The following is a 22,806-nucleotide window of genomic DNA, read 5'->3' on the forward strand; positions in this document are numbered from 1 at the left end:
TTCATTCTCAAGAGAGTATTTCTCTGAGAAATTTAAGCACTAGTGGAGAACAAAAACAAGCATTAAAAAGATATCCAACTAGTGAAAATAGAGTACACTGAAATTCATTTGCTCCTTTCTTTAAAGGAAAAGGGTGGACCCCTTCCTAGGTCAGATGGTGAACAGCTCCGCCGGAGGAGACAGCTGTCTTATGACAAAGACACTGATCTGCTGTGGATGGAATGGAAAAAATAAAAGCAGGAAGCTGACAGCTTGGGGAACATGACTTCCTGTCACCAACAGCAACAAACCAAGAATCATTTTTAAAAGTCAGCTGTTTGTGCTTGACTTTGAACCACCCTTTTATGGTCTCTGTGGCAGCTGGCAGCTTATCTCTGAGGTCCAGGAGTCATTCCTGGATGCTTTTCTATCAGGGCGTTAAGGGACTGAAGCCGATATTAGCTTTTGCTAATTACCTCCCAAGTCAAAAATCTGAATTTCCAAATCTGACCTGCCACTGCAGAGGAGTTCAAGATCTGGAGGGCACAGAACAGCATCCAAGGTTTTATATGTAACATGAGGTTACAAAAATCTCAAGAAATTAACAGTGTGAGCCAAGAAGCGCCAGCAAAACTTGACAGGAATACATTCACCTTTTAATGGGTCTTCCTGTGCTTGGATACTGCAGAGGTCAGCCAGCCAGCTTGCTGTATGCATAATCACAACAAATGATAAAAAGGACAGACTTCTATTTTTCATAGCCAGAAAAGTTGGTATACTTTGTATATGACTGAAGTCTTTCATCCATTTTTGTGTGCAGCATAGCTCTTTAACCTATTTTGGAGGTGGAAAACTGAGGCTAAAGAAAATTTGCTCAAAGTCAACCACTGTCTTGGCTGAATCTGAATCTGACTTTAACTCTTCATCAGACTTTTTATTACTACAATTAGAATAGTTTTCTATTCCTGTTGAAAGGCGGAACTACACAAAATGCTGCAAATAGCATCCCTAGAGAATCATTTGCCAATCATCATGTTGTGAGTTTTCCCTCACATCATTGGCTGCAGTATTGGGGGTGGGGTGGGTGGGAGGACAATACACAATGTCATACAATGCAGTAGACAGCATAACTTGCAGAGGTCCAAAGGAAAAGTCTGGAAGACCACATGTGATTAGCTATGTAAAGTACAAAGGCACTCCCAGAGCAACAGATTTCTTCATGTCAGTTCTGCCAAGGACAACTACAGAATACTGCATACTAACAGTTTAAAGTCACTCAGATGCACTGGTGATTGTTTAGGTGGATAGATGACATCATCCCAAGCTGCATCCCATGTTAATGTTCCAAAAACAAGGAAAATTCACCCACACCAAATTATCACTGAATTCAGGACTGCAGTGGAAAAGCAAAGATACAACATGCCAACTTCCACATAACGAACATTAGAAATGAACACACACAGGTGGAAACAGACTTCTACACACGGTATTTAATGTTCTGTGCTGCTAAAGAGAGCCTTTCCTACTAGAAATGAAAATTCACAGCATACTTAGGATCTGAAAAGGTCACCTCAATTGCTGTTGTTATCATATATATTTAATCAGTTGGTAAGAAGGTGGATGCATCATCAACTAAAATTTAATCAAGTGACAGGGCTAATTAAAAAATACCTATTCCACCTTAAGGGATGCCTTTTTTGTTCAACATTTTTATTGTGATTTGGATTCTACTGTGATAACATTTGATTATTGTTCGACTGATGTTTATTAAAGTTTTAAAATCTCATATACTGATTTAAGCAGTATAATGGTGATGCAATTCATAAACACCACATGCAAATGCACCACCTGGAAGATTATTAAAGCATTAAAACCACATATTCTAAAGTCCGTGAGTTTTCCAATAGTACTCTTTGCTCATAATCATAACACAAAGCCTCAAAAAACCCCAAAACCCATCTTCTGGAAGGACTCATGTCCCCATAAAGCCCCCACCCTTTTGTAACATTTTAATACACAGCTGTTAGGCCTGTAAATTAGGTCAGAATAGCAGTTCTAGAGGAAGGGGTGTTTTCCTTCCTGCCCATTTTCCATCCTAAATCGCCCCACTGGGGAAAAATATGGGCATGGTACAAGCCCATGTATCTTATCAAATTTAACAGCAGATGAGGTGGGGAGGGGATATGGAGTAGGATAACTTTCAGAACACCCCTTCCCCCAGAATCTGTGCCAGACTAAGGAAAAAACACTCACACTGGGATATCTAGTCACTCCTGCAACACAGTTGGTAGAGCATGAGACTCTTAATCTCAGGGGCATGCACTGGAGCCCCACATTGGGCAAAACAGGGGGCTAGACTCTATGACCTTCACAGTCCCTTTCAGTTCTGTGATTCTTTGAAATACACGCTGCACCATCACAGGAGGTAGAAATGGAACGCTCAAGAATCAGCCTAAGAATCAAGTTTGGCATATCAGAAACACATAAGCAAGAATGTGAGAAGGAAGACAAATGTAAAAAGGAAAAAGGGAAGGAGTGGATTGTAATGGATTTAAAAATAAAAAATAAAAGAAAGGAAGAGGAAATAAAAGTGCAAGCACAAGCAACAGAACCAAAAAAGGGGGCAGGGAGACGGATCATCCACCAGTCATATAGAAACAGTACTAAAGAGAAGAAATCTTTGCTTTACAAGTTTTGCTCTCTGAAAGTTTACCTCAGGTTTGTTCTGTGGAAATTGTAGAAGACAATGTAAAAGCACTCCAAGATTAGTCACTTGCTTCCATACCTAGGAGGCACACTGAAAAGGCCTGACTTCCATGGCAATAGTAAAGAAGAGCGCCACCTGGACTGTTGAGTGTCTGTGGGCACCCTGCCAACATATGACTTTGTAACCTCAAAATATGAGGGTGGAGGAACTCTGCCTGCGTTATGTATCTTGACCAGAGATCCGACAATAGCAGCCTTCCTGACCTGTGGCAATCATAATGCTGACATAATCCTGTGGGGTTGTGGTTATTTTAAGCTTCAGAAAACAGAAATGGCTGAGCTGTGGTCCAAATGGTCCACATACAAAACTTACTGGCTATTTCTAGCACTGAACAGCAGCTATGTCAGAGACAGAAGTCTCCCACTTGCATAGAGTGCACTAGCAACCACATGCTAAGTACAGCTAAATATATTGCTTATTTATCTATTTACATTTATTAACCTTTTTTCATACACAGGACAGTGCCCCAAAGCAACCTAGAATATAAAAAACATTAAACCCCATATAGCACTCTCGAAACATGATACAGACAAACTTACCACATGAGCTGAAGAAGCTACTCTTGCATAACACCAAACACATAAGCATGTACCCAGGTAATGTGTCCCAAAACCAGTGGTTCTCAAAGGGTGTGGCAGGAGAAAATAGCAATTGTGGTGGGAAGATTCAAGGACAATCAATATTGTATTTTGAGAATGATTCATGTTCTTACGTAGCTGCATTGGTTTTTTTTTTTACTTTCTGACTATCCCATGACCATATTATAAAGGAGGCATAGGCAAACACGGCCCTCCAGATGTTTTGGGACTACAACTCCCATCATCCCTAGCTAACAGGACCAGTGGTCAAGGATGATGGGAATTGTAGTCCCAAAACATCTGGAGGGCCGAGTTTGCCTATGCTTGTTATAAAATTTTACAGAAGCACAGAATTGCAGAGTTGGAAGGGACTCTAACGGTCATCTACTCCAACATGGAGCTGCAGTTGTGTTCTGTTACAAAACAAGCACTGCTAGGAGGTGCTTCTTTTTGTTTTCCATTTCATTTCTATCAATTAAAAAAATTATTCTGAAAGTGCGACCCAGAGAAAAAAGTTAGAGAACAACTGCCCTAAACAAAGCAGACCAACACAGTTGCAGTGCCAAAGATCACAAATGCCCTTCCAGAAAAGATACCGCATGGCAGCAATCTTTTGGCACCAAACTGTTGGGGGGGGGTGTTATTTTTTTTAAAAAAGCTGTGAACACAGAAAGGAAGGAAGCCAACATATGCCCCACCCTCCCCAACACAACCGTAAGAACCACTTCAAGTAAGCCAGAGGAAATTGGGAGCCTGCTTTAGCACTGATACTTAAAGGTGAGAGTGAAGACAAAAAAGGGTGGGGAGGAACCACACATGGACTTTACCAATTTCACTTCTTCTTTACTGTGAGAGATTACCTTTTACTAAACACCATCTGTGTGAAACATCTTTAAGCTAGCACAGCCACAATGGCTGTCTGTTAGCAGCAAACCATCCCCCCAAAGGTCTGGCATCTTTAGGAACTGAGCACTTTTGCAATAACTCAGATACCTGACCCTGAACCAAAGGCAAGCGTTTCTGGAGCATTTCTACAGACGAGACCTCCCCCCCACTTACATGGGGGGTTACATTCCAGGGTCCTATGCACATAAGTGAAGATCATGTAAAGCAGGGAGTACCTGCTAAACACCTTTTAAATGCCCTCTCTGCCACTTTTCTTTTTTTTGCCGTACCATAAATTCTGTATCCAAAAATATCCACAACTAGAATTGAAGCTCTGGGGCCAGCAGGAGGCTGGAGAACACATCAGAGAGCAGCTGCTGCTGTTCTACCTCGTATACCAGCTGTTAGACAGGGAGGTTGAACAGTGTAAACAAAGCCTCACTGCTCCTCTGGTTTCTTCAGGGCTTCCTCCACCCTCACTGATGTCTTCTTCTGGCTTCGGGGAGAGTCTCCTCATGAGCCACAAGGACTCTCCAGCTCTCTCATGCCATTTCCTGATTTGAATTGAATTCTTTCATTATTTCCTGGCTCCACGCATAAACACGGTCACACTCAAATCGATCACGTGTAAGTGAGATGCCTGTAGTTGCAAATTATTCCCCCCCCCCAACACACACACCCTACAAACCCAAACAGCAAAGCCAAGCGGAACCTCAGGGATAGCTTTTGAGAATGCCCACTGGTGGATCAGACACACCAGAAGGTTTGGAAGCAAGGGAGAAAGAGGATCATCAAATCTGAAATTCTCATCAGGCCACAGAGCTAGAAGTCCTGTTTCATTCTGCCAACACAGGCCAACTGTTCCTTCCAACATCTAAAAAGACAACTAGCTTTAAGCGTCTCTCAGCAGTAGCAGTTCCTCCTTGAAAAAGCCAGAAAGTCTGGCTTTGTGAAACTCCAAAAGGCCAGGGAAAAGGCAAGAAAAACAACACTGGAAATACATGCAGAGACCAAAAAAATAAAAAGGATGTTCAGCAAAAAGTTCGGCTGAGGGCCCAGAGCAATATTCACAGAAAAGGATGCTGTAAATCCAGGGCACTAGAATTACAGGGCAACCTAAGGGAGGTGCCTCAGCAATCGGCACTAGAGTGATAATTATGAAGCAACTACCACGTGATGCCACATGCTATTGCTTTCCGCCTGTAATGAGTGCTTATTCTCTCCCTGTAATGAGCACTTATTCTTTCGCAAATATCATGGGTTCATCTGTCATTGCTGGCTATAGCTGCCCTGCTGTAGCCAGCAGCCAAATAATAATTGGTAGGAAAGGGCAGCTATAGTGATTTGAACAGGATCCTCTTCTCCCAACAACCCTAAGAGGCATGGATATTCACCACAAATAAAAAAACAAAAACTCTGACCTCTCACATTTCCTAATCATAAGGAAGTTAGTTCACGTGTGGTCCTCACTATACCCTCATAACAGGTTTTATTTCTTTCCTCATGAGGAACCCAGAGCAGAATAAAAGTCTCACAGCTCAATCAGCTTAAATGCAGCACTAAGAGAATCCTAGGCTATTCCTCATCCTGGTACCCACAAATTGAAAATATTAATCTCTTTAAGAGATTCACAAAAATGCTTGCCTGAACAAAAATTGGTCAGTTTACGTGTGTGTGTGTTAATCACTGCAAACTAATACACAAATGAAAATATCTAGACAAAGGTTTAGTTCCTCAAATACTAAGTTACCAATTAAAATTGGATAACTGCAGTAACCAGTGTTCATCCAATTGACAAGATTTCTAGTACCTGTAGGGTAAAATGTCCAAAGACATAAAGAAAGCCTTTGGAACAACAGTTGGAAAAACTTCACCGCTGAAAACTTTGTCTGGAGAGACCATCACAGACTGCAGCAAGCAGATGAAGTGATGGGCAGAGCACTACCGATAACTGTACTCATGGGAAAGCATGGCCTTCGACACAGCAATTGACAGCATCCAGACTCTGCTTGTCTTGGAAGAGCTGGATGTCCCTCCCTCTCCCGAGGAGCTGAAGATCTTCATCCAGAACAGCTCTTCTTTATTTAAACTGTCCATTTCCAACATCGTCTTGCAACAGGAAAAAAATATGTGTGGGGCTAAGATCAGTGAGCTCAACTGTCTAACTTTATACTTTATGTAAATTCTGAGGGAGCCTTTGGGAGTGAGGAGAGTAACTGGTCAACAAATGCATTGAAATGTAAATGATTAAGCAACCCATTTCTGCATGCAAATCATCTTCACTCTGCAAAGTTGCACTTTTTGTTGTTGCCTCTTTAAACTTGCTTTAACAATTATTTTTTGGCACCATCATTCACAACAGTGCTAGGAAACATGGATCAGGTCAACATTTGGCACATTGGTAGACTCCATCAGGTAGCTCGTATATCCCAACTTTCAAGTTATTAGTTCAACAGGTGCCATTTTTATAAGCTGTATAATTTTGAGGCTTACAATGTACTAAAGGCACACTCCCATGCCCCTTTAATATGGCATGATTCCACAATGTTAATTCTTGCAGCTTGTTTTTCTACAATAAACAATACAACCCCTGCTACAGAGAGCTACAACCATGGAAGCTGGTTTCAGCTATTCAAGCATCCAAGGCATTATGAACCTTCAATATTAGAACTGTATGCAATAAATGACAGATAAGGGAAATGAATAAGGGGCAAAAGCTTTCCCACATTGTATAAATGGTTATATAATTTATAGTGAGTGAGTAGCATGGAATAGATTAAAACTAATATTTCCTTCCAATGGAAAAAATCCTATCACAGTAAGTTGGGTATCACAGGAATTTACCGGTAAGTCAACAAGCTAATGACTGACTTGGTCAAGGGTTGATTAACTGTTACTTTATGTTTTATGTCTGAATATCAGCAAGTTTCAAAAAAGCATGCACATTTAAATGAAGAATGACAGAATGGTTATTCATTCTCAGATTCATGTTTTGCAAAGCCACAATGCCAGTTTGACTCCAGGAACGTGTTCTGGGAAGGGGCACTCATCCCACCATTCTGACATATTAGTACACACATTTCTGTGGATGGTAAATATTAACTCAAGCCCACAAATTAACAGAGCTGCTCTAAGAGCAGGTATCTTCCGGACATAAAAAGGTGCAGTGTGCACATGTGCAGCATGTTTCAACTGTCACTAATAAACAGGCAGTGAGGAGAACATGCCTTCAGCACCTTCTGCATCTCAAAAGTGCTATTTATGTTCTTTAACCAGCTTTTTAAAAATGAGTCTGTTTTCTGGTCATGTTTCGCAAATACAGCATGCCCCAGTCTAACCAAAGCAAATGTCTTACTAATGAGAAAATCAAACTATACCAATTCACTTATTTCTAATTTGCAATAATAAAGACCAATAAAGATCACCACTATCACCAGCAAGTGAGTTCATTATAGGCAGGAGAGGGAGACAACCAAACAGAGAAGTTGGTGATTTGGCAATATAAACTGTGGGATTCTTCTTAACCCTACACCACCTCTAAGCCTGTAAGTCACTTGCCCAAAGCTAGTAACAATACTGTGTGAGTAGCAGATTAGTCTTGCTCTTGTGGGTCACATAGGCACATACACTTTCTGCAAATAGGTGAAACAATGCAGTTGGGGGCTGTTTACATGCATGATCTATGACTCCTCTGGTTGTGCAGTGATTGCGACCAGATTTTGAGGTGCAACCTCAAATAGGAAACCTAGTTTACCCCCTAAGTTATTAGTGAGAGATTTTGATTCAATTCTACAGACTGAAGCCACTTTGTATGGCCTAATGCTAGTCCAACTAGTTGGCAAATATATTACAGAAGGGAAAGAAAGCTCAGGCCCGGGGACTGAATGCAAACCTCCAGGCCTCTCCATCTGGTCCTTGGAAGGTGTCCTAGGCAATGCCAGACTACACCCCTCACTGGGCCTGCTCCATGCTCTTCTTAATAGGTTTTGGCTGGATAAAATTGATCCATGTGATAATGTTATTTGACTGTTTGGATGGATGGTGGTGAGGCATGGTGTGTACAGAAACCTCTGACTTTTGTATGGCTGGAATGTAGCCTATGGTACAAAGGCAGGAGCCACATCCACTGTTCCACACACTTTCACCTCTAGTCCTGCCCACCAACAACATGCAGCCTCCATAAGATCCACATTAGGAAATGTGGCCCTTGGGCTGAAAAGGGTTCCACACTCCTTGTTCTACAGTGTGTTTCAGTTGCCCACCTAATTTGTGAAAACTGCAGCACTAGCATATTCCACACCACCAAAAACTCAAGCAGAGAATTCAAACAGTTATTGATGCAACAATTACTCCATGGCTACTTACCAACATGGCTTATCTTTGAGAAGATGTGCAAAGGATTCTAGGCTGGTCAGCAATAAACGAAGCCATGAACTTTCCCAGGTGAAGGGGTGGGGGAACACTTCAAGCCTCCTCAACTATAGATGACCTCTACTCCAATGACATGGGTGAGGGCAGCTACAAACAACTGGTGTACCATAGGTGGCACATCCTTAAAACCCTCCTATGCTTTTCAGTATCCCAGCAGCAGTTGCAAAGAGATTAAGAAAACTTGTAAATCATCACTTGTCTGTGACAAATAAACACCTTGAGGTGACCAAACAAGAAAGCATTTGTAAACTGCTTAGTTTCTGCTTCCATGCCCAAAGACATTCCACAAATTATTAGCATACATGCGTCTCTCTATGTGTGTTTGTGTGTGCATAGACTAGGGCTGGGTGATACGTATACCAGTTAAACATCATAATTTACTGATACATTACAATGTCTGAAATATGGGTGGAACTATGTAGAGGTGAACAGTAGGCTGGGCATTACCTGTTTTTTCATCACCAGCTAAACATTGTGATATACCACTATATCTTGATGTCTGAAATAAGGATGGAGCTATGTAGAGGCATTGATTGGCATCATGGTTTTTCCTACACTGTGATTTTTGCATAGCACACACAAGCACACATCACGATTCGCAATATATTACCAGGTCAAAAATTATGAAACCAGTATCACGATACTGCCTTCAAACTCGTTTGGGACAATATATCAATATATATTGTAGCCAGAACCTTTATGCACCTATTTACAAAAGGGGTTACTCCAGGATCAAAGTACATCTAAGGATAGTTCACTCTCATTTGCTCATGGCTGGCATACTGCATTCTTCACCGGGGAAATACCCTGCATCTTCTCCTCTCTTAAAATTTACATGTGCTAGAGCCAGACTACAAAAGAGAGGGTTGCTTCCCTACAGAAAAAGCAGAAAATTTATCTTCCCTTTACAGACATTTCCTTCCTCTCACATTGTATCTAGCTAGGAATGGTTATCTGTTGGCATTCTCCAGGATGTGTGCCCAAAATTGTATCATACAAGAAAGTCCCTAGAAGCAGTCAGCTCTCTTTCCCTTAATGCTTTCCCTTAATGCAGATTCTAAATTATGCACTGCTCTTTCAATAGCAATTCTAAATTACAGGAATAAAGCAGTCTTTTCCACAGCAGCTCAGCAGCTCTTTCAGTTTCAACTTATGGCTTGTTAATTATATCCCAGTACTGAATGCCCCCACCCTTCCGTTTGTTGCACTTAGGGAATACTGGAAAGATAAGTCTTTTCTTAATTATTAAATGTAAATAGCTCATTAAATATAATCCAATTACTTTAATTGTACGAAAAGGAAGTCATTACAATATGTACACGCATTCTTGCCTGAATAGATTTAATATCTTAAATTAATCATGGCTGCATTCATATTATTCAGTCAACCTTTGACATTACAAAATTTATGGCAGTCAATTTTATCTTCTTAAAATGTTTTTACAGATAATTTTTTGGAAATGAACTTTTTTTAAAAAACAAAACTGTCTCAAGCATTTCAAATAAGAATACAGGCGGCAAAGATTTTGCATGTGTCCAACTGACGTGTAATCCTGAAGAAGGTAGAAAGGGGATGAAACTGGGGGAAGGCATAACTGGGTGGGGCAGACTTATGCACACTCCGTTAACATACGTGGGTTCCAGGAATGCCTGTATACAAATGGTACCAAGACAGAAAAGGAGTTGAGCTCTGAACACATTATATTTTTTGTTAGCAATCTATACTTCAAACTCATGTTTTACTTCCTCAGGATAAAATTCAGTTTAAGAAACAGAAGTTACGGGAATCAGGATAAAACTTCACAAAATACCCAGGTTAAAAATCTTGGGGCGCCTTCCGGTCTCATCAGTGACCATGCTACGCTAAAGTGGGTTTGCAATCTGAGCTCCTGTCCTCATTAACATCTTAGGCTTCTTCTTCAGTCTTTGCTTGTGAGACATTTAGTTGCACAAATACAGACACGCTTACTAGTGGCTAAATACAGTAGTTGCATCTGAGGAAAAGATTACAGTGGTGCCTCGCAAGACGAAAAGAATCCGTTCCGCGAGTCTCTTCATCTTGCGGTTTTTTCGTCTTGCGAAGCAAGCCCATTAGCGGCTTAGTGGATTAGCGCTATTAGCGGGCTTAGCGGATCAGCTGATAAGCGGCTTAGCGGATCAGCTGTTAAGCGGCTTAGCGGATCAGCTGTTAAGCGGCTTAGCGATCAGCTGTTAAGTGGCTTAGCGGCTTGGGAAAAGGGGGGGGAGGGAAAAAACCCCGCAGGAACTCACAAGACATTTTCGTCTTGCGAAGCAAGCCCATAGGAAATTCGTTTTGCAAAGCACCTCCAAAACGGAAAACCCTTTCGTCTAGCGGGTTTTCCGTCTTGCGAGGCATTCGTCTTGCGGGGCACCACTGTATTTAAAACAAACAAACAAATGCAAACAAAAAACTAGGAAATCAAGAACCTAAGCAGCTTCTTGGTAGTCCAGATGTTATTTCTGGTGTAACCAAGCAACTGGATAGTTCACTAAACTCAGGAATAACAGAAAGGCAAGAGCTAAAATATACTGACTACCACCAGTTCTTAAAGCATTCTGTTAGTCAACTAGAAACCACCAAGCCAAGATTGAGGAGGTAGAGCACTTGATGCTAAAAGAGACCACCAATAAAGTAAAAATATCAGAAGCCTGATGGAATGGAGAAAGTCAGTGGAACATTTATTCCCGGCTAAAAGCTGCATAGGAAGAAGAGGGTAGGATGTACTGGAAGTGATAGTGTTCTTTATGTCAGAGAGGACATAAAGTCCAATTACAACTACAAAAGAGAGGTAGTTCAAAGTACTGCAGTAATAAGCAACTACAAGTACCCTCACATCCATTAGTTTATGGAATTCACGGGCAAGATGGGTAGAGATGGACAGTAGCCAATAAGTCATTAAAAGGGGATTTGACAAATTCATGGAATATAGCCATGATTTGATTTAGTAAATTTATTTATTTTGTATTTTTTTAAAAATCACAAAAGCAATGTACAGAAAAATCAAATACAATAGAACAGCAACTTCAAGAGCCAATGCAAATATTTTGGGTTCACTTAAACCCTCCAGGATGATAAAGTGTTAGCTAATAAGTAAATTTCTCTAGGTACCAGTATTTCCAGGTCTCAGTTCTTGCAATTTCCGCATCTTAAAAATACTTGAGAGATTTAACTTTTTGAGAAATCAATCAGATATACTGCAAATTTTAAAAGTGCTACTACATTTTTATGCCACTTAGGTTCTTACTACTGGGAAAAAAATAGAAACAAGAGACATTAAGTTATGGGAACAGGGAGTGGGGGTGGTGGAAACCAGATAAAGAAACTTGAGGCTCTGGCCTCGAAAACATCTCCATGCCTCAAAGATAGACAAAGCACTTTTTAAACTGATGGCATCATAAATCTGATGAACTTAAGTGATGCACAATGGTAAGATTTGGCCAGTGTTGACGAAGGTTTGAAAAGGAAAAGTAGTTTAAGTACTATATCTGGTGAACTTGCCATAGGCCTGAACTATGAGAACAAGGTACCATACCACACCCATAGATAGAAAATCACTGGATTTAATCAATGAGACCAAAAGTTATTATCCTAAAGGTTATAAGATATATACCCTTAGCAACTGCAAATCTCAGCTTGCTGCTCAGCGAAAATAAGTATCCATCTGCCCAATGCTGCTTTGCAAATATCTGAGACTATTTGTTGATAACCAATATAGCAGCACAGACCCAGGAGATTACAAGAGGCCTGTAGATCACTTTCTTGATAGTTATATTTTCTGTCATCTATTGAAGGCAGATTGCAATAAATGACCTATATGTCAATATATTCAAAAACAGCTTATGTAACCCACTAATTTAAGCTCTTAGTCTGGAAATACACATTCCTTGTCCCCAGTGCTATAATTAGTTGCTTTATTTTAATTTATTTGTTTCAGAAATAATTTAAAATAGAGGTGGTTTTAAAAACACACACACACACACACACACACACACACACACACACACACCACTAGGGTCATCACCAATGTAAACCTGAGATTCTATGTCCTTTTATCGTGAAGGCTTTATAATATCTGCCTTGCTCAGGAATGAGGGCTAACTGAAGCCTCTTACGTAAAGCAAAGTTTCACAGAAATGCCCTTGATGCTGTTCTGGTTTCTCAGAGGGTTTTTTTTTAAATGCTGCTTTGTAAAATAGGTAGGTCAAGGGCATTTCTCTGGGGAAACAGACAGCTTTTGCACTCTCAGAGGCACAGTTAAGCCTTTGTGCAAGTTGCCTTCAGAAGATTTCTCCAATGAACCAGACCCAGAAGCTGCTAGAATTAGCAGAACAGGATTCAGATGTTTTACTGCTGGAAGTCACTGGCTGGGTTAGTCAGAGAGAATGGGTCAAATCCTCGGGGCTGTGAGTCACCTTTATTCTTTTTACCTTTAAATGCTCCTCACAGAATACAGAATGTAGCAGAGGATTTGACATTCTGAGATATTCAGTCTCTCAAGACTTTTCCCAAAGAATGATTCTAGTCCTCATGATTGGGGAGAAGATATATCTGAAAAGAATCAGACAGTTTCAACTCATAGCCACCTTTAATTCACTGGCACAAAATGTTAGGATGACCTCTAGCATTTATGTGATTTAAAAGGGATTACACAAATTCATGAAGGCTAGGTCTAATTATGGTTTTCACTATGGCTTAAGAATGGAAATTGTGTGACAAGAGACAGTGTACCTCTTACTATCAAAGGCAAGAGAAAAATAAGAAATGGCTACCTTCACCATACAACAGGCCTTTATTTGAGTTACAGTGCTAAACTAAATGGGCTATGGGACTAATCCCACCAGCGAACTCGTATATTATAGGTGTATATTATAGCTATATATGGAACCAGCTGTTGCATATACAAGCAGATGTGTGCAAAAGGGGAACTATCACTTCTGCTCTTACACCACTTAAAGAGGTCTTTTTAGTTGAACCTTGAGAGTACAGTGGTACCTCAGGTTACATACTCTGGTAAGCCAGAAATAATAACCTTGGGTTAAGAACTTTGCTTCAGGATGAGAACAGAAATGGTGCTCCGGCAGTGCACTAAAGTGGTGCTTCAGGTTAAGAACAGTTTCAGGTTAAGAACGGACCTCCGGAACGAATTAAGTACTTAACCTGAGGTACCACTGTACCAGCACTCATTCCCAATTAGGCTCTACTGCTTGCATTCTGCGCATGTTGCAGCCATAGCAACATGCCCCACATGGAATGTTTTTCGCCCATGGATGCAATTTGGAGTATCTCACTGTAAAGCTGCTTGAAGGCCAAAGGACACTATCACGTTTCCCCCTGCAAAACTATATGCAGAGAATCAAAGACAATGAATGCAAGAAAGCAAGTGGGAACAACAGCCTCAGGAGCAAAACCATCTTAACCACACTTACTATCCCTAAGTTAAATTCCATTTAAGTAGCTTCACTTTGAGCAAGTCCGAAAGTAAAAAATAAAATATACCTAATGGTTACTACCAAGCTGAAAAACAAGTATGAGAGTGTCTATTAATCCTGGATAGACATTTAATACTTGTTCAGCATTTTCTTGTATACCTGACATCCTATACTTATTACAGGGAATGTGGAACTTTGATGCAAAGTGAGGCTAAATGAACAATAGTCCCACCTCCCCTTTTGCCTATGTCTCAAGAGAAAACTCAACTCTGTCTTCTATGAGTCATCTGTTTGGAGACATTTATTTCTATCATAGTAGATACAAGGCTAAAATAAACTGCACACAGACTTTATTCAGGCCCATGGGAAAAAAAGAGATAAACAGATGATCAGAATCCGAAAGTTCAGTAATGTAGGGAGAATTAAGAACATAAAAATAAAACTTGAGTAGGAACATTGAATGCCAGGAGAAAAACTGGATCCTTGTACAGCTGTACCCCTGCTTCTCCTTAATAGCCTTATCATCTGTGAAAGCTGCAGTGTCTAGGGAATAAGTAAGTGAAAACCTATCCTGGTGACTAGGACATGCAAAAAAGCAGACAACCTCCAATGGCAAATTGCTACTATCATTTTTTCAGACCTACTATTGGAAGTGAAGTTATCCCTCTAATGGACTCTTTTAACCCAATAGCACTGTGCTAAAAAAAATTGGGGGGGGGGTATGCTTTAAAATGTATCGAACCATGTAAGTGCCAGTTCAGCATTTTAAATGCGCAAGTGGGGAAGAGAGATGTAAGAGCAGGAATCCACAATTTCAATCACCATAGACAAGTGTCCCATTGTTGTTGTTGTTTAGTCGTTTAGTCGTGTCCGACTCTTCGTGACCCCACGGACCAGAGCACGCCAGGCACTTCTGTCCTCCACTGCCTCCCGCAATTTGATCAAACTCATGCTGGTAGCTTCAAGAACACCATCCAACCATCTCATCCTCTGTCGTCCCCTTCTCCTTGTGCCCTCCATCTTTCCCAACACCAGGGTCTTTTCCAGGTAGTCTTCTCGTCTCATGAGGTGGCCAAAGTATTGGAGCCTCAGCTTCAGGTTCTGTCCTTCCAGTGAGCACTCAGGGCTGATTTCCTTCAGAATGGATAGGTTTGATCTTCTTGCAGTCCATGGGACTCTCAAGAGTCTCCTCCAGCACCATAATTCAAAAGCATCAATTCTTCGGCGATCAGCCTTCCTTATGGTCTAGCTCTCACTTCCATACATCACTACTGGGAAAACCATAGCTTTTACTATACGGACCTTTGTTGGCAAGGTGATGTCTCTACTTTTTAAGATGCTGTCTAGGTTTGTCATTGCTTTTCTCCCAAGAAGCAGGCGTCTTTTAATTTGGTGACTGCTGTCACCATTACCCTTTGGCAAGTGTCCCATTACCCTTTGGCAAATGTGAGAGGGGACCTAACCTCATCTCCAGGTTGGAGCCAAGGAGAGAATAATCCCCAACCACTATGTTTCAACTGCAAGATTCATACCTGCTACGCCCACTTCCAAATTGAGAAAAAGGCTGCAGCACTATCAGCAAACTATAATTTTTAAGATTTGGGGGAACCACAACAGTTAAGCAGATATAAAAACCTCTATGCAATTGTAACAGAAGGATGTTGTGTGCTTTTCCAAGACTGTAGCAATGCAGGAGACTTGATATTCATGCCACATCACAGTTTTACATTTTTAAGCTGCTTTTTAAAGCTATAATGTGTATAACAAATGCTGTATTAACTGGAATACCAATCCATTAGGCACTACTCAACTTTTCTTGTTTGGTTAAGCACTGAGTAGGCACCATAAGATTTAGCAGCATATACTTTGTATACAAGCAAAAACAAAATATAAGAAGCCTTGAAAACACAAGAAAGAGAAAACATCTACTGGGGATTCGCAAATCTGATATATAAATACAAATACAAATAAAGCAATGCACTAACAGCCAGTGTCTGCCTCCTGATGGGGTAACTTAGTTCACACATCACCATAAGTTATGATTAAACGGGTTACCTTGCATGAACAGAGTAATAGTACATGCTTCCCTAGTTGGTTCTGCTTCGCTCTTCCCCTGGGGCAAGCAGAAGTAACAAGCCATGAAGTCTGACATCCAAACCAGGACGTACTACACACCAGCCAAGAACAAACCATGATCATGGTTTGTTACACAGGCATAAAACACAATGCTGGTGTTTGGACATTAATGCCAAGCCAAAAGTCTTGGCTTGTTGCTCTTGTTTGCACTAGAGATGGAACACAGGGGGTGTGATGGAGCAGCAGGCATTGGTACACTGCTCATTTAAAATAAGTTATCAACCATGACTTATTGTGAGAAATAGATACCGCTCCGACGGGAAGGTAAACGGCATTTCTGTGCGCTGCTCTGGTTTTGCCAGAAGCGGCTTAGTCATGCTGGCCCCATGACCCGGGAAAACCCTCTGCAGACAAACGTCGGCTCCCTCGGCCACTAAAGCAAGATGAGCACTGCAACCCCAGAGTTTTCTGCAACTGGACTTAACTGCCAGGGGTCCTTTACCTTTACCCTTAAGAGCCATAGTCAGTCCCCTCTTAAACTGTGCTTGCAGCTTCTTTTCATGTTGCAGCATGATTTCCTGAAGAGGTACAAGTATTTATTCCAAGGATAGGCAGGTTCAGTTTTCTTAATGTTAGTTGGCTCACTTCATTTATCTACTTGCACTTTGACATGCTTTCGAACTGCTAGGTTGGCAGGAGCTGGGACCGAGCAACAGGAACTCGCCCCGTCACAGGGATTCGAACCGCCAACCTTCCGATCAGCAAGTCCTAGACTCAGTGGTTTAGACCACAGTGCCACCCACATCCTCCTAGGAAGGCTTATTTCAAAGATATTTAATTTTAAACTAAATCTAAAAGGCTGTGCTAAAAGGTAAATTGGAATTTCTCATTACAGAACAATAAAAACATCCAATTCTAGATTTGGAAAGCTTCTCCACTCCTTTACACTTAAGTAATCATGGCCACACCCAATAACCCAAGCAGTGTTCCTCCCTACTCCTTTCTACTGGGGATTCCAAGATAAACAATGTAAGTGACATCATAGTAGATTGAGATTAGTCAAGGGTGATGAATAAATCAGTTGTTCCACCTGTTTAAAAACACTTGTATGCCATCCTTTATTGAAAGGATTTCAGGGTAGTGTACAACATATGCCTATCAGAATACAATGCAACATAACATTAACCTAAAAGTGGCATGACACTCTAATATATGTCCTCTCAGAAGTTAAGACTAACTGAGTTCAACAGAACTTACAGGTATGTGTGCATAAGACTGCAGGCTGTTTTGAAAAGTTGCACAAGAAGTATACCAGGAATTCAAGCAATGAATCTACTTTGCACCAAGACCTTCTGGCAGACTAATAATTGCAGAAAGCAATCAGAACTTAAATATAACAAACACTTTATATATGGCTTGAAATAGAATTTCTAATAAAACTAGTATGAGACCATTTGGTCTGTAGATGACTCATTTCCACAGATATGCTATGCAGACACTGGCCAGCTGTTCCCCAGTTCTTTTCCTTCTTTAAGAGGGAACCATGACAAATCCTAATTTTCTGTTTGTGGAAGGTATGTTTGTGGGCAAATGGGATTTATTTTTGAATGGCTCAGTCATGTATTCCAAATGGGTAGCAACGCATAAACTTCTATTTTATTTATTAGCTTTGATTTGTGTGTGTGTGTGTTTAAACTGTACAGTGGAACCTCAGCTTGCGAACGTGATCAGTGCGGGAGGCACATTCACAACCCGCAGCACCGTGTCTGCGCACACGCGGGTTGTGATTCGACGCTTCTGCGCATGTGCAAAGCGTGATTTGGCAATCCTGCGCATGCGCTGAAACCTGGAAGTAACCCGTTCCGATACTTCCGGGTTCGGCACAGTGCGCAACCCGCAAACACATAACCTGAAGCGTCTGTAACCCGAGGTACCACTATATTTTTGTTATTGGATTGTTGTGGTTTTATGTTGCACAGTCCTTGGGAAATTTATATTGAACGATTGTATAAAAGGCTCTCGTTAAGAAATAAAATAACACAAATAGAAAAAAGGCAAAGGATATTAATGCTATGTAAACAAAGAATCTTGGGGTAACTTAAAAACAAGGACAGTTCTGGTGCAATGCTGCCAGTGATATTTACAGTAAAGTACTAGGGCAATTAAGGAGTTCAGCCATTTCTAATATTAGTATTGATGGCAAAGGGAAGCAATTTTATGCTATGCACTGTTCTACTTACATACATAGGCAAACATTAGCTGAGCATTCAATATATCTCCTATTTTTATATAGAAAAGCACCCAAAATGCAGCTCCCTGTGAAGGGCAATTAATAAGTAGCAGACAATTGTTTCACAGCCAATACTGCACACCAGTGAAAACTGATATGCATTTTAAAAGGTTACTATGCAAGTAAATTCCAGAACAATTCCACCCATAATAGATTTTACAAGTAAGGGCGACTGGCTGCATGTGCCAACAAAAAGGGTGAGATTTTCACAAGCAAAGCAAGTTTCATGGAGACAAATTCCATCAACGTACATACAGAAAATGATACCACATAAACAAAAATGCTAATAAACTTTGTTGGTTTGTTCAGGAGCAAGCCGATCATAATATCCACCAGGTTTCCTTGAGAAATAAGGCCTGTTATGTTTCTTAAAGAGATCCTCAGGTGGCCTTAAAGGAACAAACTATTTCATCATATAAAGGAAACATTCCTGCATTCCAGAACTGGCACCCCTACTGTAGCATGCCATTGCCAGCGTAATGGCCAAAGCATGGAACTTGGATCAGGAGAAACAGGTTCAAATCCTCACTCAGTCACACTGCTCACTGTACAACCTTGGGCCTGTCACAAATTCCTCAGCCTATCCTACATCAGAGGGTTGCTGTGTGAATGAAATGCAGGAAACTGTATGTGTACTGCTCTGACCTCCTTGGCGAAAGTTGAGGACAACAAGAGAGACCTCAGGCACACAACTTCCTTCCCTTTCCAAAGTCTAAACTTGTAGGTGCAGATGCATAGAGTCTCATTACTTGCTACTGAGCACCACAATTGCCCCAATGCTGGTGGCAACGTTACAAAATCCAGTCTTATACCTGGACAACTCCAACCGAGTGCAGGTGCATTTTTCAGTGTATCCCTGGATTTCACAATCCAAGAGCCTCCCAAAGCCAACATTCCTCTATCTCTGCCCTGCCACTGCCTTTATAATAGAGCATAAATCTGAAATTAAAACAAGGAGCATGGATACCATTCTTATTACAGGATGACCACCTTTCTCAAAGGTATCATTGTCCATGTCACACTGACACTTTAAGGTCACAAATACATAGATCACTACCCCAAGACCTCCAGCCATGCCTACGGCATTTGTCATACACTTTATAGATTTAAAAACCAGGACTTCTTAATCCTAGGGCCCAATTTAGGCTCCTCCCCCACATAAACCACAAAGACTCCCTAATCTACCATGCTCCTACCAAGAGTCCTACAATTGAAATGACAAAATCCACAGCTGGGCAATACCTTTATTGGGACTAACTAAAAGTATTGGTCTTAAAAAAAAGATTTGCCCAACTTAAGCTTTTGCATTTGGTCCCCCCCACCCCAGCCTTACAGACCAACACAGCTATCTTTGCTTTTAATGACTAAGACAGTCTCCATCTCTTTGCAGACTTGCTTCATACTTTGTCTCCTGCACCAACACCCTCACATTCAATAGGGTTAGAAGCCTGTCCCACCCGCATTCAAAGTCCTCTTTATTCCTCCTGGATTCCCTTTCCTGTTCTTATTGTCTTTACCTAGCTGTGCCACCTACACTATATCTGTTGTCCTACCTTCCACCATCATAAACACAATAACACCCTGCCCTTCTTCCAGTCCCAGAGTACCCACATCCTTCCTATCACACAACACATTTAACTGTAACACCTCACTCATAAACGGTTTCCCCCATCACTTGCAACTGATGAACCCCTAAGGAAGAAATGATAGGAAATCCAATCCCAAAACAAGCTTACCAGATAAGTGGAAAGAGATGGAGAAGGACATGCATTGCTTTAGGGCAAACTCAAGAACCTGCTATAAGCTAAAAGGGCTGTGTTGCGGAGCACACAAATGGGTACATTCATACCTATGCTCTCAAAAGGGCAATAATTTTCTGCAGCTGCAGAACTTTCCCCATTTGTATTGTTTGCACTGCCAATTCAGTATGCCCCAAGTGCAGTTAAAAAGCAACTTTACATTTTAATATAACAGCATTTCCTATGCTAGGTGTGTAGGCATCCTTCAGCCCTGCAGATGTTGAACTGTAACTCCCATCATACCCAGGAAACATGGACAATGGCCAAGGATGATGGGGAGCTGTAGTTCAGCAACCTTTGGCAGGACAAAAGTTTCCTGCATCTGCCCTGTATGGGTGGTAGTGTAATTATTATTATTATTAATTATTATTATTATTATTATCCCTACCCCGCCCATCTGGCTGGGTTTCCCCAGCCACTCTGGGCAGCTTTCAACAGAACATTAAAAACAGAATAAAACTTCAAACATTAAAAACTTCCCTAAACAGGGCTGCCTTCGGATGTCTTCTAAAAGTCAGATAGTTGTTTATTTATTTGACATCTGATGGGAGGGCGCTCCACAGGGCGGGTGCCACTACTGAGAAGGCCCTGTGCCTGGTTCCCTGTAACCTCACTGCAGTGAGGGAACCTCCAGAAGGCCCTCGGAGCTGGACCTCAGTGTCCGGGCTGAACAATGGGGGTAGAGATGCTCCTTCAGGTATACTGGGCCAAGGCAGTTGATGTACATTACAGAAGCAAAATGCTTTACTATGTTACATTGGCCAGATGACAATAAATTCAGGCTGCAATCCAAAACACATTGATCAGGAATGTACTGGGCACAACTATTATTGTTATATTGTGATTTATTTCATTTTTATCCCACCCTTCCTTCAAGAAGCTCAGGATATATGATTTCTCTCCCTTTTTACTTTGACAACATTCCTAGTATCAGGTAGGTTAAGCTAAGAGATAGCAACAGGAACAGGATTACTCAGTGAGCATCCTGACTGAATGAGGATTTGGACCTCAGTCGCAGTCTGACACTCTAATCCAGACTTTCTCAACCTTGGGTTCTCAGGTGTTGTTGGACTACAACTCCTATCATTCCTAGCTAGCAGGCCCAGTGGTCAGGAATAATGGGAGTTATAGTCCAACAACACCTGAGGACCCAAGGTTGAGAAAGGCTGCTCTAACCACTACATCACATTGGTTCTTACAATGGAACTTACTTTTGCTTAAGGACATACAGGATTGCCCTCTCAAAAAAACGATCTCTTGCTTCAGCAGCAAAGTACTCCAGTTGATACTATCTGTACCTCCAACTCCTCCACCTAGAAAGCAGTGCGAGACTGCATGGTAGAAAGAGTGCTTTGCTTCAGAATTTATCAAGAGAGCAAGCTATTGCAGTTTAGAAGCGTGCGTGCCTGTGTGCATATCATCTTGTACGCTCCGTAGTACAAAAACCATCTTAGACCAACACAACCAACACCAACGTTTCTCATTTTCGAAATGAACCCTTATTAAAAGCAGAACCCAACTAAACTTTCAAACATTTCCTTATTTCCTCCTCCCACTTAATCCTGTGATTCGTAACCCACTCTGGGAACCCCCTAACTCTCCTTGTTTCTTTTGGCCGAAGGGATGAATAAAAACCACTTCGATCAGTAGAAGTTACACCAGTGGCTCGTAGTGAAGGGGGAAACAACTTCTCCTACAAAAAGACGGGTCTGCCTAGGAAGGGCGTTGACGAAGAAGGTAGAGGGGACGAGACACACACTCAAGGGAGGAGGTAGCCATCCCAGCCCGCTTCCTGCACCAGGGGCTGAGGACCCTGCGGCCCTCTATGAAGTTGAACTACAACTCCCATCAGCCCCAGCAAGCGCAGCCGAGGCTAAGGGATGCTGGGAGTTGTAGACCGGCAGCACCTGGAGGGCGCGGATCCCCCACCCACCTTTGCCCAACACCTTCCTGTTCAGAAAGCCCGAAGGCCCCGCCCGCGCCACGACCCTCCGCCGCTCCTCGGTCTCTCCCGTGTCAGCCTCTTCCCACAGGGCGAAGGCAAAAAAACTGCCCCATCCCATAATAACCGCTCCTGCCCATGCCCCTCCAGCGGACACCCGGAAAAGGGCAGCGCCTCGCCCTCCCGCCGCCACAGAGCGAGGCTTACCCGCCCACGGCCGCCTTCTCCGCGCCTCCCTCCGAACTCCTCAGCACCGAAGCGGCCTGTCCCGGCCGGCCGCCATTCCACAGCTTTTCCTCTCCGCCGCCCCGCCCCAGCCTGCGCTGACTGAAGGTGGCCCCGCCTGCTCCGCCGCCGGTCCGCGCCCCCATTGGCCGGCCGGTGTCTTCCCGCCCCAGCGCCATTGGCCGAGCCGTGCTGTCAGTCACTTGGTAACCTTCCGCGATTTGCGTACCCACCCAGATTTCTTAAATGACCACACCCAAACCGAGCCTCCTCTTTGATTTTTTTTATAAGGGAACAACGCGGGGCGTACCATAATGTCGAGGTGGGTAGGGGGAGCGTTAAAGTGGTAGGTCGGGGAGGTGAAGCACGTTTAGGAGCGAATGC

At 42.1% G+C, this 22,806-nt stretch overlaps 1 protein-coding gene across 2 annotated transcripts in view; it reads right to left on the bottom strand.

The window, feature by feature from the left end:
• WASF2 (WASP family member 2) overlaps positions 1-22,524 on the bottom strand; it is a 44,433-nt gene extending 21,909 nt beyond the window's left edge. The window contains exons 1-2 of one of the 2 annotated variants that reach the window (XM_053398629.1): positions 22,405-22,511; positions 21,467-21,586 (exon numbers count right to left, since the gene is read on the bottom strand). The gene's annotated coding sequence lies outside the window, so the exon portion shown is untranslated. Of the gene's footprint in view, positions 1-21,466; positions 21,587-22,404 lie in introns of both variants that reach the window. The other variant, XM_053398628.1, reaches the window with a different exon arrangement.
• Positions 22,525-22,806: the final 282 nt, after the last annotated feature.

The sequence above is a fragment of the Podarcis raffonei genome, chromosome 8 (assembly GCF_027172205.1).
Source record: "Podarcis raffonei isolate rPodRaf1 chromosome 8, rPodRaf1.pri, whole genome shotgun sequence".
Taxonomy (NCBI): Eukaryota; Metazoa; Chordata; class Lepidosauria; order Squamata; family Lacertidae; genus Podarcis; species Podarcis raffonei.